The 23,356-nt window shown below is 40.6% G+C and overlaps 1 protein-coding gene across 2 annotated transcripts in view; it reads right to left on the reverse strand.

The window, feature by feature from the left end:
* LOC145993741 (teneurin-m-like) overlaps positions 1-23,356 on the reverse strand; it is a 540,838-nt gene that overhangs the window by 256,130 nt on the left and 261,352 nt on the right. The window lies entirely within an intron of this gene.

Consider the following 23,356-nt stretch of genomic DNA (forward strand, 5'->3'; position numbering starts at 1 on the left):
TCTTGTTCTTGTTTTGTGTATATACTCTCCATATTATGTTGATATTCAGGGTATTATTATATGTGTTATGTAACTGGAAGGTCACAGTGTCCGTGCCGTTCAGAGAGTAAATTTTTATATACAGGGTGTTCATATATTTGCTTGTCAATTTTTATATACAGGGTGTTCATATATTTGTTGGTCTATTTTATATACAGAGTGTTCAAGGATTTGTAAACAAAAAAAAAAAATTCTGTCCCTGTGTAGAGCGAATTTTTCACGCTTACGAAATCCTTGGAAGAAGGAGACGGGCGAGGTTGTGACAGTCAGATTTACCGTCATTATTATTATTATCATTATTATTGTATGTAGCGGTAAAAAGACGTGTCGATTCAAAGTGTTGAGTGTTTTAATTTGTAAGATTACATAGTTGATTTTTGCCAAGCCGACGGGAGGAACGAGACATTCGCTTGTGTTAAGGGTGAGCACCTGAAGGGTCACGCTATGCGCCTAAAGCTTAGGAAATTCGACCGTAATGACAAACATTTAAATATCTCGGTTTCCAACGGTCAGATTCATGTGAAACTTATACCAGCGCAGCGGCATATGTGCAAGGACAGATGTGTGGAGTTTCGTCACGATCAAGCGACAATTACGGACGCCAGATCAAATCGGTTGTAATTGATCAGTTTGTGGACACCGGTTGCAGTTGAGCTATGGCGACAGCGAGGCTGAAGCTTAATCCGTCTGAGTAAACTTCGGACACGGTCCGTCCTAGTTTGGAGACAATAGAGCGTGGTGGAATAACCTCTGCGGAAGCGTCACTTCAACGAACGCCTAGCGTCTCTTTTCAAAATCTAAATAAAACGAAGGACATGGTTTTTCGACACACAGTCTTACCGCGATCCTTGTAGTGAGAGCAGCTCCGTGCTAACTCTCCATATACAGTTTTGCCGCGATTCTTGGAACGAGAGCACCTTCGCGCTGCCTTCGTGTACAGTGGACTTTGTTGTGTTGTGCGAACACCAGTGTGTGTGATAGGCAGTAAGTCCACACGAGTGCGCCTACCTCAACCGCTGGGGGAAGTTGAAGCGAAACCGTGTTTCCGTGATTACCTTACGCCATTTATAATTTTTGAGAAACGAGGAACACCGGAAACTATGGCGGGCTAGAAGAAAGAGAGATGAGGGCGTTACGTCGATTCGCCAGATGTCAGAAGAAACTACGCCGATGATGCCTATCCGCCGCCATGGAGAGAGAGAGAACGTCGAACGCCGCCCTATTGATACGCCGACGACGCCTACCATCCGCCACGTTGACTCCCCGACGACGCCTACCAGCCGCGACAGAGAGACGTAGAGAGAGATGTTGACGCCCCGACGACCCCGACGACGCCTACCAGCCGCGACAGAGAGACGTAGAGAGAGATGTTGACGCCCCGACGACGCCGACGACGCCTACAACGACCGCTCAGATGCGACGTCCGAACCGCGCCATACCACGGAGATCCACCGATCCCGAGAGGAAGAGGAGCCGGAGAACTAGGTGTTTGAACCCTTTTTGCATCTCCATCGTCGCGACCAAGGAAACCTTCCGCGCGGATACTATGTGTTTTTCAATCGCCCATAACGACGCCAGGATGCACCTCGGAAGCTGAGAGTTGGTAAAGTATTCGCCTGTGTGATTGTCAGCACGTGACGGCCCGATTGATTTAGAGAACGCCCTTGAAATTCGTCGACATTTTGAAAACGCCCACTCAACTCGAAATTTTATATCAAACTCCCGTCGCGCTTGTCATTTGTAATTTATTCGTCTCAGGTCAATTTTTCTTATTCCTTGTGATATTTTTTTTATGATCTTAAATTCATTGTTGTTTGTGCTCCTTTGTATTTGTTTAAAGTGCGTACTATTAGAGTAAAGCGCCGCCCGCTTAATTGCATAATCTACTTGAGGTTTGTTCATTTTTATGTGTCAATGCTAGCTATGTCAGGCCGCATGTGTGATTATTTAGTAAAAGTATTTGCCTGGTAATGTGAATTGCTCGTCGCGGCGAAGTGTTTAAGTCCCGCCTGCTAGAGAGTATATGTTTGCGTCGCTCAACGGAGGTTATTTGTTATGCATGGAACCACGTGAGGTCTTGTAAAAGGAAAGCGTCCGCCCACGTGAATGTAATTGCCGTTGAGACGCCTTTGTTTATACTGGTCAAGTAATGTATTGTCACCGCGCCGACTAGTTTCTTTTCTAAAAACAAAAGGTGAACTTAAGTAAGGGCTGGCTAGGATTTAAGTAGCACTGGAGCAAAAATTCACAAATGACCTGATTAGACAAAAAGTAAGATAAAATTAATTGAGAATGCAATAATTAGGGCTTGTCGCCATAAAACCTGTACATGTCATGTATAATTTCTTGTGTCGATGACCCCATGAGGATTGAATCTGAGAGAGAATGTGAGAGTGCAAGTGTGGGGACCTGTAATGATTCCATTTTTGTTGGTTATGAATAGAATATACTTTTTATTTTCATGTTAATTTTGGGCTATATCATTTTCGTATGCATGTCGCTACCCGTGATTTTCAGGTAGGCAGCTAGCCGCTTCCCGGCTACAGGTAAAGAGGTGGTAATCTGAAAGTACATATGTCTTTGTGTTTATTCGATACGGCTTATCACTATGCACTGTCGGTCACCGGTTCCTACACACGAACTTAACCTGGACCGTAACGCTATTTCGCTTGTCCGAGGGAGATTTTGCCGCCTCTATCTAGGTAGTGGTTGCATTTGTTTTCCCGGGCAAGGGAGGGCGTAGCATACATTTGTTTAGGTGAAGGGAAAAAATGGTCCGAAAAGGGAAATTTTGCCCCTTGAAAAGGGAAATTGTGCCCTCAGATTGTGGCAACACTGGTAGAGGGTAGACTAGGCCCTCGTAAACAAGTGGCTAGACGCACACATTCTCAGCGTCTTCAAGAAAGTCACTTCAACATGTCGACGGAGCCAGGTTACAATTTCAAGAAATCAGATTGCCAATTCCAGAATCTTCTTACTGAAATAAACTATTTTATTCACAATTTCCAATCTCTTCGCTTCAGGCTATTACATAGTCTAACTACCCTAGGATATACGATCCTGGTTTCGAAATAATATAATTTGCGAATTGCCAACTACGGCCAAGAGGCAACACTGGCTGATTTGGTTATTTCACTTGGCATTTTTGCCACTTTTGGCTAATCGTGAAGGTGAGGATGAGTGATATGATGAAAGGGACACTCACAAATAACACCGATGCCGAAGCCGTGATTCGAACCCGGGCCCTCTGGCATCGTATGGCGCAGTGCTAACCACTCCGCCACGGAGGTCAGCTTGGGTACAATTGAGAAGCAATCAACGGATCCCGGGTTCGATACACGGTGGGCACGTTGCACAGTGCTTCAGGTTTCACTTTAAACTATAGGTCCCGTCCCAACGAGGCTTATCTGTGCATAAAATGGCTTAAAATCCAATAGAAACGAGCAAATACAATTGAGAAAACGATTAAGACCATATCCAGTTCAAATAACCGGAAGAGTCTTCAATGTTGTCTTTCCCTCTACACTCTACTGCTGTTACAGCAGCCGCCACATCAGTTCAGGGCTGTCGCCACAGAGCGCTCGAGAAACAGGTGCAGCGGACACGTTGACAAGCTGACCATCAGGACACTGTAGAAGTGGTCGTACAGTGCAGCTGACTCGATTTGTATCGTGCGGGGGAAGACAGGGGACACGCATCGGAGTGCGTAAGTCAACGGCCGCCCCTGGGCTCGGTGGAGATCCAACGACCGCCACGCATGTCGCTCGCCTGCAGGGGACAGTGGAGAGCTGTCCGCACCAACCGTTCTTACCCCGACACGCTTCCGCAGGTAAACTCTTCGTACACTTAACCCCCCCACGTCAAAACTCTGACGCGATGTTCCGGAAACCTTTGTTGGTGGGAGCGTGGGTAATGCAGTCTCACGCCTAAGTCACACCTAGGGCCTGCTCGTCCTCAACATCCTGTTACACGGCTAATCCAGCAGTCTCGGCAATTAAGAGTTTTTCAAACAAGGTTCTGTTCCGAAGATCAACGGTGATACAATAAGCTCTACTGAATTCGATTTGCATGCAATATTAATTTGACATTATCCATTGTCTACACTCTGTCCATATCTCTGGACCAAGTGAACGTAAATAAGTCTCTGCGCAAGTACTGACGCGAGACGGCTCTACCAATGAACACGGGAGAGTGAACGGGATTGCGTGAAGGGAGGAAAGCGACTTGCAGTTACCAGCCTTCCCAGCAGCGCGTACTGCTTCCCTCTGCCTACTATTCCCCCCCTTTTCTCTGTCGCTATGTGCGGCCTTCCTCCAGAGATAAATGGAACAGGGTATACTTATTCTGACACTAGAGGGCCTCATGGGGTCATGGGTTCGATACCCGGTGGAGGCACATAGTGGTTCGGTTCTCACATTAAACTGTAGGTCCAGTCCGATTAGCCTTAATGTGCACAAAGTGGACTTAAAACACCAACTAAATCAATACTCTATCACGCGGTGGCTCAGTCGGTAACGCGTCTGACTACCATGCTAAAGGTCCCGGGTTCGATACCTGACCGGTTCAAATCCGGGAACTTTTCTAACGTTGGAAGCGGCCCCGACGCCCACCCAGCGTCGACTTACATGGGTACCTGGTGGAAACCCTGGGGGGTAAAGGCGGTCAGGGGCGTGATGCTGATCACATCTACCCCACTCACGACCGGATCACGAAAGTGATCCCCACCCCCTATACGCCTTCATGGCGTGGTGCTAAGCACAGGGGAGAACTTTACTTTTTCCTTTTTTTTATTTTTTATTCTAACACCACCTTTTGAGAGAGCGCCTCTACTGTCGTCTTCACGTGAAAATTACTCTTGCCGGTGGTGGGACTCGAACCTGCGACACACGTGTGATTTTACTACAAATCCAGCGCAGTAATTGGTTAAAGCCTCCTGTAATAAAATCACAGGTTTGTCGTAGGTTCGATTCCCACCACCGGCGAAAGAAATTTCATCTGAAGACGACAGTAGAGGCGCCCTCTGAAAACATGGTTTTAGAATTAGTATAGTTTAAAGCACTAGACAATGGAGAATGCCCAATTAACATTGCATGCTAATGTAGAATCATTGCCACTAATATTCAGAGAACTATTGAATTAGATCTGTTTAGACAACAATCTAGAACAGTGTGTCTTACAGCTCTCCGTGGCGGAATGGTTAGCATAGCGCGCCATGATGGCATGGGTCCCGGGTTCGAATCCCGGTTTTGTCAAGGGTGTTGGATAATGTCGACTAATCTGAAGGACAATTTTCAAATCAAGTTTAAAGGACGGTTATTTTTTCTATACGTCTCGCATATTTATGAGAGAGATTCAAACGAGAACCTTAACTTGATTTTGTTTTTCATGTAGTAGATTTCCACATGTAGGGTTGCACGAACTGGCGCCATTTTAGCACATACTAATTGCTGATCTACTAGCTTTCGCCATCTGTAAAATTACAAAAATGGCGTCTTGAAACTTACTTGGTCAGTGTTGCACTCTGGTGGTCATTTTGTAAAGAACACTTGATATCTCATGTAAATTTAAGCTACATAGTTTGTGCCCTATTTTTTGTCGAAAATTTTACGGTTTTCATTTCACTCTGCCTAGTGCAAAATGATAAATTTACATGCTTCGGATTGTTCATATGCTAAAATTATGTACATTTTCATGTGATTTTTGCAAAGATAGTCTGCAAGCCCGTCGAAAATTTTCAAGTCTGAGAAATACTGTTCTAGATAACATGGAATTAAAGCATAGCCTATGTTGTAGGGACGACTCCAGAACTTTTCATTTTCACACTGACGTGCTCCAATCACTAAGCATTTCCACTTAATACTTACCTTAATGCTCATACTCTGCACATGGAATCAACCATAGGTACTCACCTGCAAGACAGAAATGAAAAATTAGCAAGGCAAAAACATATTTTTCGTAGATACAGTTGTGTACAATTACAATCTCGTTAGTTCAGAAACTGGAAAAAAGGACAACATACATACATTCACAACACTAGGCAGATAAATACACAAACACATCGCATTCCCTTTCATGCTGCATTTTAGTTTAGTTGTACAGGCTGTTCCAGAACTTTCTGAAGCACATGGCACACAGGCACGGTTGTCAGCAAATTCATTTTACCCTCATCAACCGGGTGTTAATAATGACATAATCGACTGGATGTATGGTAAACGAGGGTCATTTCGAAGAACTACGATTCCATACTTTTGGGACACCCTGTAGAATACAGGCAATATCATGGTAGCATTAAGAAAGGTACACCTTTTTCATTACATCTTCATTGTTCGACCATATGAGACGCGGCTAGCTCGAGCGGACGAGTCCAAAAACGAAAACAGGGAGGTAGGTAGAAACAGGAGCGAAACTACGCTGTGCGTTTCGGATCAGTAATTCGCTTCTGTGTGTTCCGTTGTTTAATATAACTAGTTTCCTTGTGCGAGTGGTGGCCGTTACAACTTTCACGGAACCTGCTCCTACCATTGCGTTCCGCAACAGTCACCCCTATTTTGCAAATGGACTCGCTCAGCGTGCGCATGCGCACAAGCGTAGATGATCGTTCGCTACTGACGCAGACCGACTTACTCATCTGATGCTTCCGGTTGTGGTTGTACAAATTAGTGACGCTGCCTATTTACAGAACGACTTATTCGTAGCCGTGAATATCGACAAAAAAAGTCAACAAATACGAATACGAGGTAAATTAAACTTGAATGGGGGAAGGGCTCATATTTTCCCTCATGTAAGTGAAGGGTAAACAGAGAAAAGCTGGGGAAAAAGGGGATCAAACACATATGATGGTAATTCCCAAATGAATGCGGTTCGACTGAGAAAAAAAATTCCAGTTACAATTGTTCGACAGGTGCGCTACTAACGTCACAATGTTTTCCCCTTTCCACCTCGCTTTTCCGTTTGGTCTCGTTAACGATATGCCAATCATTTACTGCGATCTGCTGCTTCGCAAAGTGCACAGAATAGGAGTTTTCAATCTGGGTTACTCCGGTTCAGGGCATGAAATAAATAGCTTTGGAGCTGCAGGAGATGTGTGAAAAAAACTGACACATCTATTGGAAAGGGAGGGGAGTAGGTAATTTATATTGATGAGCGTTTTTGGGATGTGTATTGCAAGCATTTTTCTGAGGGATACAGAGTTTGTTGAAATGTTACATAAACAGTGGCGTTCCAGAAGGGATATTGCTTTTTTTAATTTCAAACAATAATTATAGTGTGATATACAGAAAATTCCAAAGTACAGCAATTTTACACATACATTCATAAGCAAATATCACAAAGTAAAAGAGAAAATGAACCATAAGAATGAAATATAAAATAACAAGAACAAGAAAGATATAAAAATCTGAACTGAATAATAATAAATAATAATAAAATACCAAGATACGAAAAATCCAAACAAAACACGTATGCATTCAGTTGTTCTTGATTATATTATATTGAGATTTATTTTGTTTACTGGGGGTCAGAGCTTTGATAAAAAATTATTTAGTAGAAACAATAATCATATTACTGTAAGACAATAATAATATACGCATGTTTTATTCCCAACGTATTGCCATTAATATAATAATAATAATATGACATTAAGAGGATTGTTCTTGATGTACGGTATGAGTGAATACACCGCCATCTCTTTTCATGATTTTACAATTCATACCGTTGATACGTAATTTGAAATATATGCAATAGCTTTGGAGGGGGGGGGGGGTGAGGCTATGGCCACGTGTTCCCTCTGAACATAGTGATTAAGAAAAGTGTGCTAAAATAAAAACTCGAATTTTGGGGAAAATTACACCTATTTTGGTAAGAAAAAAAAATAACACCGATTTTGGAAAGAAAAAACCCTAAGATTTTGGACAAAGAAAAAACACCGAAAAATCGAGGCCCTAATCATAATACTCAGGAAGAAAATATTTCAGAACGGAACAGTAAGGCTATTTTACGGTTCAATAAAGATGTAATGAATGTCCTAATTCAAGGGTGAAAGCAATTACACGCACGTACAAACAAAATTACAGAGAACGACGCCTTATATCAGCACCGATTTTCGAGAGTTTAAAAATTTAACTGAAGCCTCTGAAGGAATGTGGGATGACAGGTGGAGGTTGATGCAGGAGAAAAGCACACTAGCCAGATATCATCATACCGACGTATTCACGTCAAAGGGAATATTTGCACAGTGCTTACATTCCCCAATATGACGCTTGGAAGGTAAGTTCCATTTTGATATTCCAATATGGCTCTTTCCTCTCTCTCGTCCAGTGTCTGTTTAAGGAAATAATATATGTTGTTAACACAGGCCATCATCGCCAACGAAGCCTTTTATTATCCCTGTATGACGTGACAAGAATGTCGCTGAAGTCCTGGGGATACTTCGACACTGGGTAATCTAATGGGATAGGAAACTGGGTCATCAACTCATTTAAAATTTACGTGGGTGGACGACAGAGGGAAGCACTTGAGGCAAGATGCGTTGAGATTTATCTGCGAGTTCCATGTCGACTTGGCTACCTTAGAATGTTACAAAATTTGGCACCTACCTTACTTTTCTATTTTCATTTCTTTTTTCAATGTGCCTTTTAGTTGCACTGAGAAATTTTAAATTTTTAAAGAGTTGGCGTAGGTGAAGAAGCTTTGGCATAAATATGTAATTCATACCAAATCAGGAGTCCCAATTGTTTAGTTAAAAAATTTAGAGTATAAAATTTGGTTAACGCTGCCATGTATCTTTGCTTACTTTGATAAAAAAAAAGTTAAGAAAATATTAAAAAAGTGTTTTTCTTGTAAGTTCTACACAGGAATCATCCAAATTATGTTCCATTAATGGGACATTTATAGTAAACACGTATGTGGTTATTATAGCGTCAAATAGTTCCGTCAAATAGAACAATCTAGACATAAAATTAGATGAATTTTGCTAACAACACACACTGTTCAAAATTCGACCTCATTTCGACAGACTCGGCTCAATATTCGACCTCGCTTCGAAAGAGACTGCTCAATATTCGACCTCGCTTCGAAAGAGACTGCTCAATATTCGACCTCGCTTCGACAGACTTTGCTCAGTATTCAATCTCGCTTCGACATACTTTGCTCAGTATTCGATCTCGCTTCGACATACTTTGCTCAGTATTCGACCTCGCTTCGACAGACTTTGCTCAGTATTCGACCTCGCTTCGACAGACTCTGCTCAGTATTCGATCTCGCTTCGACAGACTCTGCTCAATATTCGATTTCGCTTCGACAGACTCTGCTCAATATTCGATCTCGCTTCGACAGACTCTGCTCAATATTCGACCACACTTCCGACACATTCTGCTCAATATTCGATCTTCCTTCGACAGACTCTGCTCAATATTCGATCTCCCTTTGACAGACTCTGCTCAATATTTGATATCCCTTCGACAGACTCTGTTCAATATTCGATCTCCTTTCGACAGACTCTGCTCAATATTCGACCTCGCTTCGACAGACTCTGCTCAATATTCGACCTCGCTTCGACAGACTCTGCTCAATATTCGACCTCGCTTCGACAGACTCTGCTCAATATTCGACCTCAGTTCGAGAGAATTATGTTCACCTTTTGGAAAACTATGCCTTTGCAATGATTCAGACTGAAACGCACTGTATATTATCGCTACCTTTCATTCTCGTATTATTCACACAAGTAAACTTTGAAACGACAAAAATAGAAATACTGGGTGTGGAAAACTACCACGCGAGACGTCTGAAGGGTTGTGCATATTTGGGGCACTTCTAAGTGCTCCTCCCGCGTTCCAGAAATGGCATCGTGATGGAAAGGCGAAGAGAGAGCTTGCAGTAACCGCAAGTTGGTCGTTCCGAGCCCTGTGGATGGAGCAAAGGCAGGGCAGGTACGGAATGAGGCAGTCACTCGACTCCGGCGCTTCATAATTAGACAAAAGACGAGAAGGTTCTTCGGGCTGATGTCTGCTGCACTTGGAACTACACGCTCAGTTAGTCAAAGCGCAGGCCCCCTTCCCCTCGGCTCCTCTACGCTCCAATCCTCCCCGGCAGAGCACGGATGCAAGGAGATAAACACATGCCACCGCCAAGCGAGGCGAAGTGTGCGAGCATGTGGGTTTCTTGAATAAGAGAGAGAGAGAAAGAGAGAACGTGAAATAGAGAGAAATAGGAAAGAGACTGACACACACAGAAACAGACGCACAGAGTGATAGAGAAGTTGAGAGAGAGAAAACAGAATGACAAAAGTAACATATACTAACGAATGAGTGAAAGAAAGAAATAGTATGAGAAACGGAACTTTATGTGAATGAGAGTTAGGTAAATAATGTGAGAGCAGGAACAGATATAAACGAGTGATTAAGAGTGAGAGAAATAGAGTGAGAAAAAGAACAGATATAAACGAATGAGGGAGAAAGGATTAGAGGAAGAAAGGAACAGACAAACATAGAAGACGAGAGAGAAATAATGTGAAAAAAGGAACAGATAAAAGTTAGAAAATGAGAGAGCGAAATAGTGTGAGAAAATTAAAAGATATAAACGAGTGAGAGATACTAGAAATAGTGTGAGAAGAGGAACAGATTAGACGAGTGAGAGAGAAGGAGAGAGAAAAAAACACATATAAACGAATAAGTGAAAGTAATAGACGAATAGTATGAGAAGAACATACATAAACAAGTGAGTGAGATAGGGAGAGAAATATGTAACGAGAAGAACATATATACGTAAAACAGTTTGAAAGAGATAAAATAATCCCATAAAAACAAGTGTTTATGTGTGCGAGTGTGTCAGAGAGAGGACGGGAGAAAGAAACAAAGAAGAAAAACAAACGAGAGAGAGAGAAATAAGAGATAGTACACAAGTACAAACACATTTAGGACAAGAAAGAATGCGAGAATCTAGAGTAAGGAGAGTCAGAAGAACAGAAAGAGGTAAAAGAATAGAAATATGTGAAAGGCATAAACAACATAGGAGCAATTCGTGCATACTCCAGGGGGAGGGAGGGAAAATACCTCTATATCGGCGACCTTCACCTTCGAGTAGAAACTATATAAATAGTACGAAACATGCTTTTGCATATCCATTGCAAACTGTGTGTTTGTGGAAAAGATACTTTTCTTGCAAATACCCAAACTCCCTTCCACAGACACACCCGAAGAGGTAGAGAACGTGGATGCATTTTGCATAATAGAATTAGTTGGACTGAACAAATTCCTGGCAGTATTGACTTTGAAAACTGCGAAGTCTCCCAACCCCCACCCCACCCACCAATACTGCTTGCAGTTCCTGGAAAGTTTTTTCAAACATACACCTTTAAGGGTCGAAAAAAAATGGGGTAGAAGAGAAGTAACGGAAAAGGAAAATATTCGTCTCGGCGAAGTTTTCTTCCCTTCTTCTCCGCGGCGATGGAGAAGAGGAGAGATGGAACGAGAGATGCTGGAAGAAGTTACCTTCCTCCCATCAGAAAACAGGCTGAAGTACTTTCGATCCGACCCGGTGTAATGTCAATGAGGTGTTGACATACGAAATGCATTCTTCGTTGGGTGGGTGAGAGGCTTGGAGGGCAAAAAACCCCTAGGTTCGAGTGTGGTGAAATAACTCAATTGTATAAGTCGAAAGTTTCAAACACTTAAGTACACAGAAGCATCCCATTCTGTGCTTCTTCTTCTGGAGGTCCTGTACGACATGCGAGCAATCTTGATGTTATGGTTCCGGAGGTTAAATCAGACCGTTAGATTAAGGATGGAAACTCTAGTTTTAACTGTATTTCTACCAATTAAGGTTTAACTTACGCTGTTCACTCGTCAGTGCAATATTTAACTAGGATGCTGGTCTTTTTTGCACTTTCTAATGGACCGCAGATCATATAATCGTGGTTCCAGTGGCGTTCTGCTATAGGGGAGAGTCGTACAGTACCGGTCGTCCTACAGTATCGGCCAGTTGCTAGTTCGGACATTTGACGCTACATAGCAGTAGTTCACGGGAGTAGGAGGGAAGGGGAAGTATTCGTGTGCGCTATAGTTCGGGGTCTCCCGCTTTCACGCAGTATTGTGAGAGCTGCGCCTGTGTTACTGTCAAGAGTCAAGTGGCTGCGTGAGAGAAGTTATTTCTAGAGCCCTGGTATTCATGTTCGAGGTAAGTGTTTGATTTTTATTGTCAGATTCAGCTTATCGGTATTGTACGGTATAAGGATACAAAAACCTGTAACTAGTTTAGCAAATTGATTATAAACAACGTGTAAGCTGAACTTTTGTTACCATCTAATGATCGTACAGTATCGGCCAGCGAAGTGTCGTCCAGTATCGGCCACACAGAATTTTGTACGCACCTACTGCAGTCCTGCTTGCTTTTGTTTTCAGAGTAAGATGGCAGACGAGAAGGGCAGCAAAAGAGGTAAATGGACTGAAGAGGCCATGAAAGAGGCGGTAATTGAGGTAATGACAAACAAAATGACAGCAAGACAAGCAGCAAGTATATTTTGTTTACCAAGAAGCACGTTAGGAGATAGATTGAGAGCAATTCAAAGTGGTATGGATTTGGACCTAACACCTCAATGCGCTGATTTAAGAAGACGTTTGATGACGAAATGGAAAAACAATTACTTTCGTATATGAAAGATTTTGACAATAAGTTTATGCCCCTCAGTAAATAAGAAGAGAAGACACTGGAGAAACTGAACAATGCATAATTTGTCTAGAGTCCTTTGTGGAAGATTGGGTTCAGTGTACCGAATGTGGAGTTTGGTACATGTTGAATGCGTAGACCAAGAAAATATTTTGTATTTTTATGACTATTGTAAAATTGTGATGTCAACTCCGCTTTATCGGACTTTACTTCCACATTTGTTAACTACCGCACCTTTGTACTACACACAGTTTACACTTTCTTCATAAAACTGGAGCATTTATCAATAGTTAGCACCACCTAATATTAAAACATTGACTGGCCGATACTGGACGACAATTTTTCCACGCATTGAAAATCCAGTTTTTCGTTTTTTGTATATATCTTGTAGTTCTGAAAACATTTCAGAGAAATTAAACCTGTGTTCCTTAAAGTATGCATGGAGGTATCATATTACTATGTTCAATCCGACTATCTCCTAATCCTTTATCAGTTATAATCAATAAGCTTAAGGTGGCCGGTACTGTACGACTCTCCCCTACTCTATTCCAGGCGTCTGAAACAACCCCACACCTTCCCCATAAATTTCCTCAACACCCCCTAAAATTTTCACAAAGACTCAATTTATGATGATTTACCCTTATACACCCTCAAATGCGAACTTACACCACCCTCAGTTGGAAATTTTGGGTAAAACGCCTGCTCTGAGCATTAGAGGGGAAGTGAGTGCATGGAGGGGAAAACATGCCGTTTGCAGCAGTGCGCACTAGTTTGCTCCGTCCACTCGCTTTTACCCCTTCTCTAGCGCCGACCTCCGTGGCGGAGTGGTTAGCATAGATCACTACGACGCCAAGGGTGCCGGGTTCGAATCCCGGCCTTAATCATCCTCACCTTCACCATTTGCCAAAAGTGGCGGAAAAGCGAAGTAAAATAAACTAGCCTTGAATATACGATCTTGGTCAGTGGCGTCAACTTGTATGGGCCTGTGGGGCTCGAGCCCAACAAATAATTTACCTGTTATTGTATTGTATTTTGGAAATAAAGTCCCAGTCCTCAGGACAACAAAATATTACGTTATTTTACACCTAAATAATTCTCACAACAGACTGAGTGTATCAAAATATTACATAATAATTTGTTACATCTCCAATGTGATACTTTTGAGTGTCCTATATAATTTACACTATCCACGGTCACATCGCTATTAGGAAAGTAAGTGAGGATAAGGACGTATAACCAGAATGAGGCACTAAAACCTCTCAAAATAGGCAAAAAATACAAAATAGGCACTAAAATACAAAATAGGCACTAAAATACAAAATAGGCACTAACATTGGTAAACATCGACAGTTTCTTGTCATTGTTTTCGGAGTAGGCATTCTCAAAAAGCAGTTGTCTGCGAAATATGCATTTATCACTAAAAATAGGCAGACACAGTCGCTATAAAATGCATGACCAAAGAACAAAATCTCGGCCTACTTTTCATATATAAAGGGTTTTCCAATAAGAATGATATGATTTTGAAATGAACTGGCAACTATACTTCAAATGTTATAACTGTCACTAGTTGTCATTTGTGTTTAGTATACTGTGACAATTCGTCTTGGCTAAATACACGCTTCAAGAACGTTTGGTTAATATCCACAAAAAATATGAAAATATACGTTCTATTGAACTTGAAACGGATCATAATTTTGAGCAAAAAATTATCTTCTCAGATGAAGCTTATTTCTGGTTAAGTGGACATGTTAACAAACAAAATTGTCGTTTTAGGTGTGAAAGCAATCCACAAGAGATTCACGAGAAGCCCTTGCATCTGCAAAAGGTCACTGTATGGTGTGGTTTATGACATGGTGGCATCATCGGACCATTTTTTTTTTTCAAAACGAGGAAGGAGATGCAGTTACAGTGACTGGTGAGCGGTACCGATTGATGTTAACATATTTCTTGTGGCCAAATTTAGATGAAATTGATTTGAAGGACACGTGGTTCCAACAAGACGGTGCCACATGTCACACTGCTAATGACACTATCGACGTATTGCAAGAACAGTTTGGTGAAAGGATAAGTTCAAGAAATGCAACTGTTAGTTGGCCTCCAAGAATTTGTGATTTATCTCCTTTAGATTGCTTTTTGTGGGGTTATTTGAAATCTATAGTCTATGCAAACAGACCACGAACCCTTGATGCAATAAGATTGAAAAACTAAATATGCTGACCAAGGTAGTAATTTATTTTATTAAAAACAAAAACTAAACATAACGTTTCCACCTTATAGCAAGGTCTTCTTCAGACTCTGTATCAAGTACAAAAGTAACAAGATACAAAAACAGGGCATTATATATACACACAAACATTACTACCTCCAGACTATTAGAAAGTTGTCCTGGAACAAGGCTTACCCTTGTCAACTGTACTTTCACCTAAAAGGCTAAACATATTACTTCCATATAGAATGTGATTGGGTTTTTTATCTCACGCTCTTTTTCCTTCATTTTTCTTCTTTCTCCTCTCCTCTTTCTCTCTTGTCCTTTCCACTCTTTCTAACACCTTCTTCCATTCTTCGTTTAACTTCAGTCCCTCATTCCAGTTCATTGTGTCTTCTTCACCTTTCTTCTCTATTTCCTTGGCCTCCTTCCATTTTCTCACTAGTATTCTCTTCTCCCTTCCTATCTGCTTAGCCTCATCCCACTCTATGTCATGCCCTGTTTCTCTCGTGTGTTTAAATATCGCATTTCTCTCTCTCTCTTAAGTCGTACATCATCCCTATGTTGTTTCAACCTGTCTTTCAGTCTCTTTTTCGTTTCTCCTATGTACACACTCTGACATTCTTTACATTTCACTTCGTAGATAAGAAACAAGGCTTAATGGTGTTATAATTAATATTGAACATCGAACGCTGCATTCGTGACATTAGGCCCGAGTTATTGCACAAAGTCATCGAAAATTGGGTTCATCGAATTCACTCGTGTGCACAAAGTCGAGGTGGACATTTAAGTGATGTGTTATTCAAAACATAATGTAATAAACTATGCTTCAAAATAATATAAAAGAAGTTTGGTTGTCTGAAATAGTGTCTATTTTATTTCATTGTACCCTATATTATACTCTAAAATTATAAAACAAATCTCCAAGATTAGCCGACTCAATATTTTCCAAAACGTTGGCGCCACTGTTCCTGGTGCGACCGTACTGTTCATTTCTATTACATTACACCTGCAGATTCTGGGTTTGCATGTAGTTGTCGGAGGTAGCAGGCAGAAGACATAGAATTTTGGCATTTGCCAAAACCAACGTATTCTATTCTTCCTCCTTGAGCATAAGACAAGTAAACCCTATAATACCTTTTGGAATAATTCTTGCAAGCGTCTCCAGACAGACCGCGTAGAACATAAGAGCTAAGGCTCCATTCTTTTTTCCCTATTCCTCGCCTTGTGGATTGATTTCTGTATTTTCCGTCGCCTGGAGCAACAAGAAAAGAGGAAATCGAAAAAAAAGAGAAGAATCGTAGGGAAGTTGCAAGATCGTGCCTGGACCGTTACGACAACCCTGGGTGTCTTGTCTCATATTTCGTCCCCCCCGCCCGCCCGTGCTCCAGATTGTAGTCTCCGATGATGGCAGAGCCCTCTGGCGGACGAGGCGAAGAGCGAGTCAGTCATTCGATCGGCAATTTCCCGACATCCCCTGCGAGCTACGACGACGACAACCAGAGATAACACTAGTTCGTCTCTCTCTCTCTCTCCCCCCTTGTCCCTTCACAACTGTTTCTTTTCCATCTTCCTGTTCTTTAAGGGAGTATGCTTCAGCTCTGGCTCTACTAGGGAAGGAAATATGTGCATAAACGTCGTGTCAGGCCTATGTACGCGACCTGGGGAAAATATCGTCATGTATTACTTACATATGAATATACAGGGTGTCCGGAATGGGACTTGCAGTTTTTAAAAGTTTGTGGCTTTAATATGAACAGAAGTAGATAAAAAGAAAAGCAAGCATTTTGAAGATAAACTCACCAAGTTTTATTAATTATTGGTAGAAGTTACAACTCAGCACAGCTCAGTATAGCTCCTTTTGTGATACGGTGGATGTTCAACCTGGTTGTCTACGTATTTACGATATTGTTATTGTATTGTACTTACATTGTGTTTTAGTACTTTTAGGAAAAGAGAGAAAGTGAAATTCGACAGAGAAATGAAAAATAAGAGAAAAGGTATGAAGAGAGAGAGATATATAGATAAAGGAAAGATAGAGAAAGGAAAAGCGAGAGAGATGGGGGAAGGAGGAAGTAAGAAAACGAAAAGTGAAAGAAAGAAAGAGACAGGAAGAGGGAAAAACTAGGGAGAGAGATAGAGAAAAGAAAAGAGAAAGAGAAACCGTAAGAGAGAGGGAGAGAAGGAAAAGAGAAAGGAAAAGCGAAGGGGAGAGAAAAAAGGAAAAGTGAGAAGGGGAAAGGAAAGAGTGAGAAAAGGAAAAGAGAGAAAGCAAAGAGAGAAGGAAAAACGAGAGAGAGGGAAAAAGAAATAAACGAAAAATGAGAAGGAGAAAGGAGAGAGAGGGAGAGATCGAAAAGGGAAAAGAGGAAGTGAAATGCGCCAGGGAAAGGAAAAGTGTGTGTGTGTGTGTGTGTGTGTGTGTGTGAAAGAGAGAGAGGCAGGGAGGGAGAGATAGAGAGGGTGGGGTGGGGAAAGGAGTGAGTGAGAAAAGGAGAATCGAGAGAAAGGACAGAGAGATACAGGAGAAACTAGAGACAGAAAGAGAGAGAAAGGAAAATATGAGAGGAGAGAATGGAGAAAAAGAGAAAGTAGAGAGAGAAAAGCAAAAGCAAGAGAGAGAGAGAGAGAGAGAGAGAGAGACTTGGTTATACGAAGATGGCAGATCAATACAAATGAACACTTATGCTCCGACCAGAACTCGAAAATAGGTTCATCGAAATGGAGTTCGCGAGTCGAACACTGAACGTGCTCGGCCAATCATGTGGCAAAACTGGTATGCTAAAATGTTATAATTATGAGTTTGTTTGCAGTAGGATTTCAAGTTAACAATTTACTTCTCACTGACTAACACCATAAAATACATTTTTGTCCCAATGCTATGGAGCTATTCTAATTATAAATATATTGGAGAGCCGCGATGTTGCTTGACTGCAACACGGGAGGTCAGTATTCGATTCCCAGAGTGGGTTATTTCAGGTGGGAAGGTTTCCTTGAACTCACTGGACTGCGTGGAGCTCTGAATGATCAAAACTACAAATACAGATTGCATGTTGTTGGCTAAGAATTTTTTGCTGGAAACGCATGTCTGAGTGGTGGCGGAAAAGGAAAAGAAAGTAAATTGTAAGAAGAAGACAATAGAACGGAGAAGGAATTATATCAGAATGAAAGGACAGAAAAGAAAAAGAAACGAGTGAAAAGCTTCACAAAAGAAAGGAGAGAGACAGAAAATAAACAAGACAAAAAAATGTTCTTCTTTTTACAGAATTTTGAAAGGAAGAGCAGAGAAGAATATCTGCAAGAATCAGTACCAAACTTCACGAGGTTTTTTTCTTGAAAGAGATTCCCTACCGCCTTTCTATCTCAGCTGCTTTTTTTTTCTTCTTCGGGGAAAGAGACGAGAAGTGGGGTATGTGTCTTAAAAGATGGATACCTTCCCGGGCACGTTTCAATATAACCTAATCATGGCTCGCGAAGAGCTACACAGCCTCTGCATCAAGAAAATAGGAGGTGACTTCGCCCTGAAGTCGATACCAGAATGCAAGGCTGCCTGGGTGCTATAAGTGACAGCGTTTTAGGCACGCCTATGATGCTTGCAAGCCTTTGGGAGGTGCAGAAATAGCATCACAATGGTGCACAATGTTGATGGTTGTTATTGAGAGTTTTCACAAGGTATCAACAATTTCATAAAAAAACAAAATTCTATGACCTTTCCAGCAGTGACGTGCACTGAGGAGTAGCTAGTCTAGCAGAGATAGATCAATCAATCTCACATCTCGAATTATATTCAAATCACAATATTTATTGTCTTGTTAAAGCCACCACAGCTCATATGCAACACCTTCTTTTCCACGCACTTCTCGTCCATCGGTGTTCTCCGCGGGCAAAGCAGGCTGGATACCCTAGCTCGCTCTTCTTCAGCCAGGCCAGTTTCCAGGTAGAAACGGCCGGCCCAAGGAAAAGGAAGATTTCGACCTCTACTTTCCTTGGCCCCACGTCCCCCGCTGCAATGGTTGAAAGCCCAGGGTTTCAGGTCCCCCAGTCTATCTCCTATAGGACAGATAGGGGATTGGTTTCTCATAATTTTTTTGTAAATCGTCTAAAGAACACAGGGTAAAATTTTCTGCAGTACTTATGTTCTCTGTATTTACACAACCTTTTACACGTTGTACAATATGTGTGTATGTATAATATGGGATGTAGTTTTATTATTTATAAAATGGGAACGTGTTATGTGCAGACAATAATGTTATGCTTTCTTTCTTTTTTTTCTATTTCAAATATGGAATATATAATGATTAAATTACAAATATGTGCGCAGGCTCTCTCAGACTCTCGTTTTAGTAGTGTTTTATTTAAATATACTACTCTTTGTCTCTAACAGTCATAAATACGGATGTATTTATTTGGGCAAGAGAACGCGTGTTCATATTGTTGTTGGTTTGATTTATTTTACTTCGCTTTTCTGCCACATTTGGTTATCGCGAAAATGAGGAGTGAGTGATGATATGATGAAATTGGTGAAGGGACCTCATATGAACAATCCAGGCCAGGATTCGAACCCCTGATGAGTGCGCATTCTTGTCCTATGTGTTGCAGTGAATAATGAAATAATTTGGAATGAAAAATGTATCTCAGAACTCAAAAAGTCAAACGAATATCATTGAAGAAACTACAAAAAAGTGTGTTGTGTTTTGTTTCCTGTCACCAAATCAACCAAGCGCGGGGGAGTGGTTATCACAGCGCGCTACGACACCAGGCGTTCCGGGTTCGAACCCCGACCCGGGCATGGGCGTTCCCTGTGCTCGTCCCTTCATCAGTTTCATCCTATCATCTTCACAATTAACCAAATGTGACAAAAAAGCGACGCTAAGTAACAAAAATGAAATCAAATCATTGATTGATTGCTCAAATTGGTTTATTTTACTTCGCTTTTCCGCCACCTTTGGTACAACAAAATAGATGAAGGAACACACACAAAGAACACAAATGGCCAATCCGAGATTCGAACCCAGGATCTCTGGCTTAGAGTCAAATCAAATAGTTTTTTTATTTTCGAATGTGGGTGGTTGTTACGTGTACTTTTTTCTAGTACTCATTCATAATTTTGCAATCTTTTTTCCTGTTATTGACATTCTTCTTTTTTGAAGGAATACTGGCCCTAAAGGGAGGAGGGGTGTGACTCACACCAACCCCCCCCTTGAGCACGCCACTGACTGCTACCCCAGGTGTCGACGTCACCGCACGTCACTGCTTTCCAGGTTTTGTAGACTATGACTGACCCAAAGATGTGCATTTGTTAAATGTATTATTTAATTTTGTGTTTAATATATTTATGTTGTTATGTTCGCAAGACATTGTTGAATTAATATGATGAATAATTAATTGTTATCACTTGGGCTCGGAAGTTGAAGACCTATAAATTGCCAAGAAAAACTATAAAAAAAAACTAAAAACGGAAAAAAGGACGTATAAATGTGATCCAAATTAATTAATAACTTCAGTTTTAACCTCCCCACCCCCTCCCTCTGCGCGGCACCTTGAGATCTTTGCAGACGTGTGCTGTCTGGTCGTATACACCGTGCTGAAAGATTCAAAACACGAGAAAGTTACCACTTACAGCGCGATGTTCCAGACAAGTTACGGTTAAAGGATCTTGTACCGTACCTGCTTCACTCGTCCAAAAATGTTTTTCTCTCGTTTCAGGGACCGGTTCAAATATATTTATCTATCTCTCTTTTTATTTCTTTCCTACAGAAAGGATGTTTAAGAGGTGATGTACTGATGATGATTCGAATTGAGAATGGGCAGTAAAAACGTAGTCGAAAGACGGTGAAGTTACAAAAAAAGCCGTTGACCTAAAAATGGCTGAAAAAGGACCAATAAGCTAAAAAACGTCGAAAGAGGCAAAAAAGGACAAATAAAACCCACCTTTTTCTGGCCTACAATGACCCAAAATGAACATATATTATGTTGGGCCTCGTCTTCGAACACTAGGAAAAGAAAAATTCCTCAACTTCCGAGGCCTAGTCATCACATTATTGATAATGTAAAATTACGAAATTTCTATATGCATTTTGAGCATAGCAACGGAAAAGAAACAAAAGACTGTAGATCAATAAGTGAAAAGTATATATGGAAATTTTAAATAGTGATACCCGAGGTTTCACTGGATTTATGAAATTGTAAGCAGATTTGCATAAAGAGAAATACAAGGATGTTTCGTTGAAGTGTGAGCAACCAAGACCAAGAACAACAATTTTCCACACTAAAGATATTGGGACAATTCATGTATTTAAACATGCGTGTAAGAAGCTCAGTATATTTTATTAAGCACCACACTTAAAATACCACTTAACGAAGTTTTCCGAACATTCACTTCACATGTAAAAGGGATAGCAAGAAGGGGAACTGAATAATAGTTGACTGTTGGAAAAGGATATCGGGGTGAGATTATGTGTGTAATACTCGCACTTATAGACTTGTGGTTAACAATGAACACTTTTAGAAAAATCATAACAATTATGTCATAAATAATACATCATTATTGTAAAATTTAGAAATAATGTATTAACCCTAAAAATATCTACCAAACACAACCCAAAAATCGCAACAAGAAAGTGATTAATTTCAATAGCAACTTTTTATAGATAGCTCACAGCATGGCCATTGCAGGTTCTCAGTCCAGTGACCATTTTCACACTCAAAACGGGGTGTCTACCAGTCTGGGAAACCTGGAGATCCTGGAAAAGTCATGGACATGTCTGAGAAAAAGGCAAAAAGGCAAAAAGGTTCTGCATTTATGGAAAAATGAACCTTTTTGTAGTAGTGCATTAAAAGTAGGTTTTGAACAAAGGAAAAATGGGACAATCAAGAAATTTACATTTGTTGTGGACCTGCTTCACAGAAAAAAAGAAAAAAAAACTGATCTGTTCCAACAAAAACGTTTGGTTGCTCATTTTGGTAACCATACACAAACTTGGAAGATTTGTTTATAATGACTAAAACAAACTAGCGCTGGTGAACAATTGTTTTGTTTGGTGCCTATTTACAGCAACTGTTTGGTCACCAGCATCAACTTTGTTGTTGCTGCTGTAATAAACAAACATTTCTTCTCTGAAAAGAACAGATTTTGCAGATTAACGAAAGTGTGTTGCAACGCTAGGAAAATTCGATTTGGAAAATTTCTTGCCTTTCGAAAAACCGCTGTGATGTTCCAAATTCGGAAATATTACATTTGTTTAAATATTGTGGGGTTGTTTTCGTTCTTGTCCAGATATTTGTGATAGAAAATAGGCTTACTATACCACTCAAATATTACAGTATCTAGAAAATGACGAAAGCAAACCAGACGATGATTCACGTGAATGCTTTACAAGAAATTCTAAGCAGATGGAATTTTTCAGAATTTAATATGTCAAACCTGTTTTCGGGTTGAGAGGAATTTTCGAAATCTACTTTGATGGTCCAGTTCAAACCTCCAGTGCAGCGCTAAACCTATTACATTATACTGATTAGACTATAACTTTTTTAATTATATGGTGCATAACAATTTACGTAGGTTTCATCTCCGCGTAACAGAAAAAAAATAACAGGAAAAACGGAAAAACAGGACCAGGCAATAAGAAATCGAGAAGTTTGCGATTGTTGGGAATATGCAGTAAAAACATTTAGCACTGAAAAGCTATCAAGATTTTGACAAAAGAAAAAAAACTCTTTGTGGCATCCACCATATTCTCCGGATGTAGCACATTCAAAATTGTTGTTCTTTGGATTTTTGATAGACCATCTTTCCGTGAACTAATTTTTGACACAAAGACGACGTGAAATTCAAAATCGTCATGTTGTTAAAAGACAAATTTCGGGAATTCTGCAAAATGGACATGCACGCTTTGAAATAGTACTGTCAGTGATATGTCCTGAAAATCATACCGTTACATAATCGTTACTACATAATCTTACGTTACGTTACATAATTCTACTTAATTTCTCTTGTAAATATATATAATGGTAATTATAAGGTACAATTTTTTTTGCTGTCAACAATATACCGCCATCTAACAGCGACAGAACAAATATTGAAAGTTGCAAACGTCAAATCTGAATTCCGATTACAACAGGAAGCTTCGTTTGTTGAAGAGAAAAAGAAATTAATCCAAGCGATTTTCATATGTTTGCCTAATTTTTCCATCTGTGTGTGTTTTGAAACTGTGATTACGCTTGAAATGTATATCGTGTTTTTGCGTTCAATATTATACTTTTATGAAGTTCAATAGATGGACCTGTATTCATAGTTAGCACAAACATTAGAGAAACGAGCTATTGTTAATATATATATTTATTTGGCTAACTTTAGTTGAATTTTCAACGTCATTTTCAAACCAAAATTAGAAACTTAAATAACGAAACGTGTGGGTTTTTCCTCATCATATTGACGGAACCCTTCTACAT

The sequence above is a fragment of the Lepisma saccharinum genome, chromosome 10 (genome assembly GCF_977018435.1).
Source record: "Lepisma saccharinum chromosome 10, izLepSacc3.1, whole genome shotgun sequence".
In the NCBI taxonomy this organism is placed as follows: Eukaryota; Metazoa; Arthropoda; class Insecta; order Zygentoma; family Lepismatidae; genus Lepisma; species Lepisma saccharinum.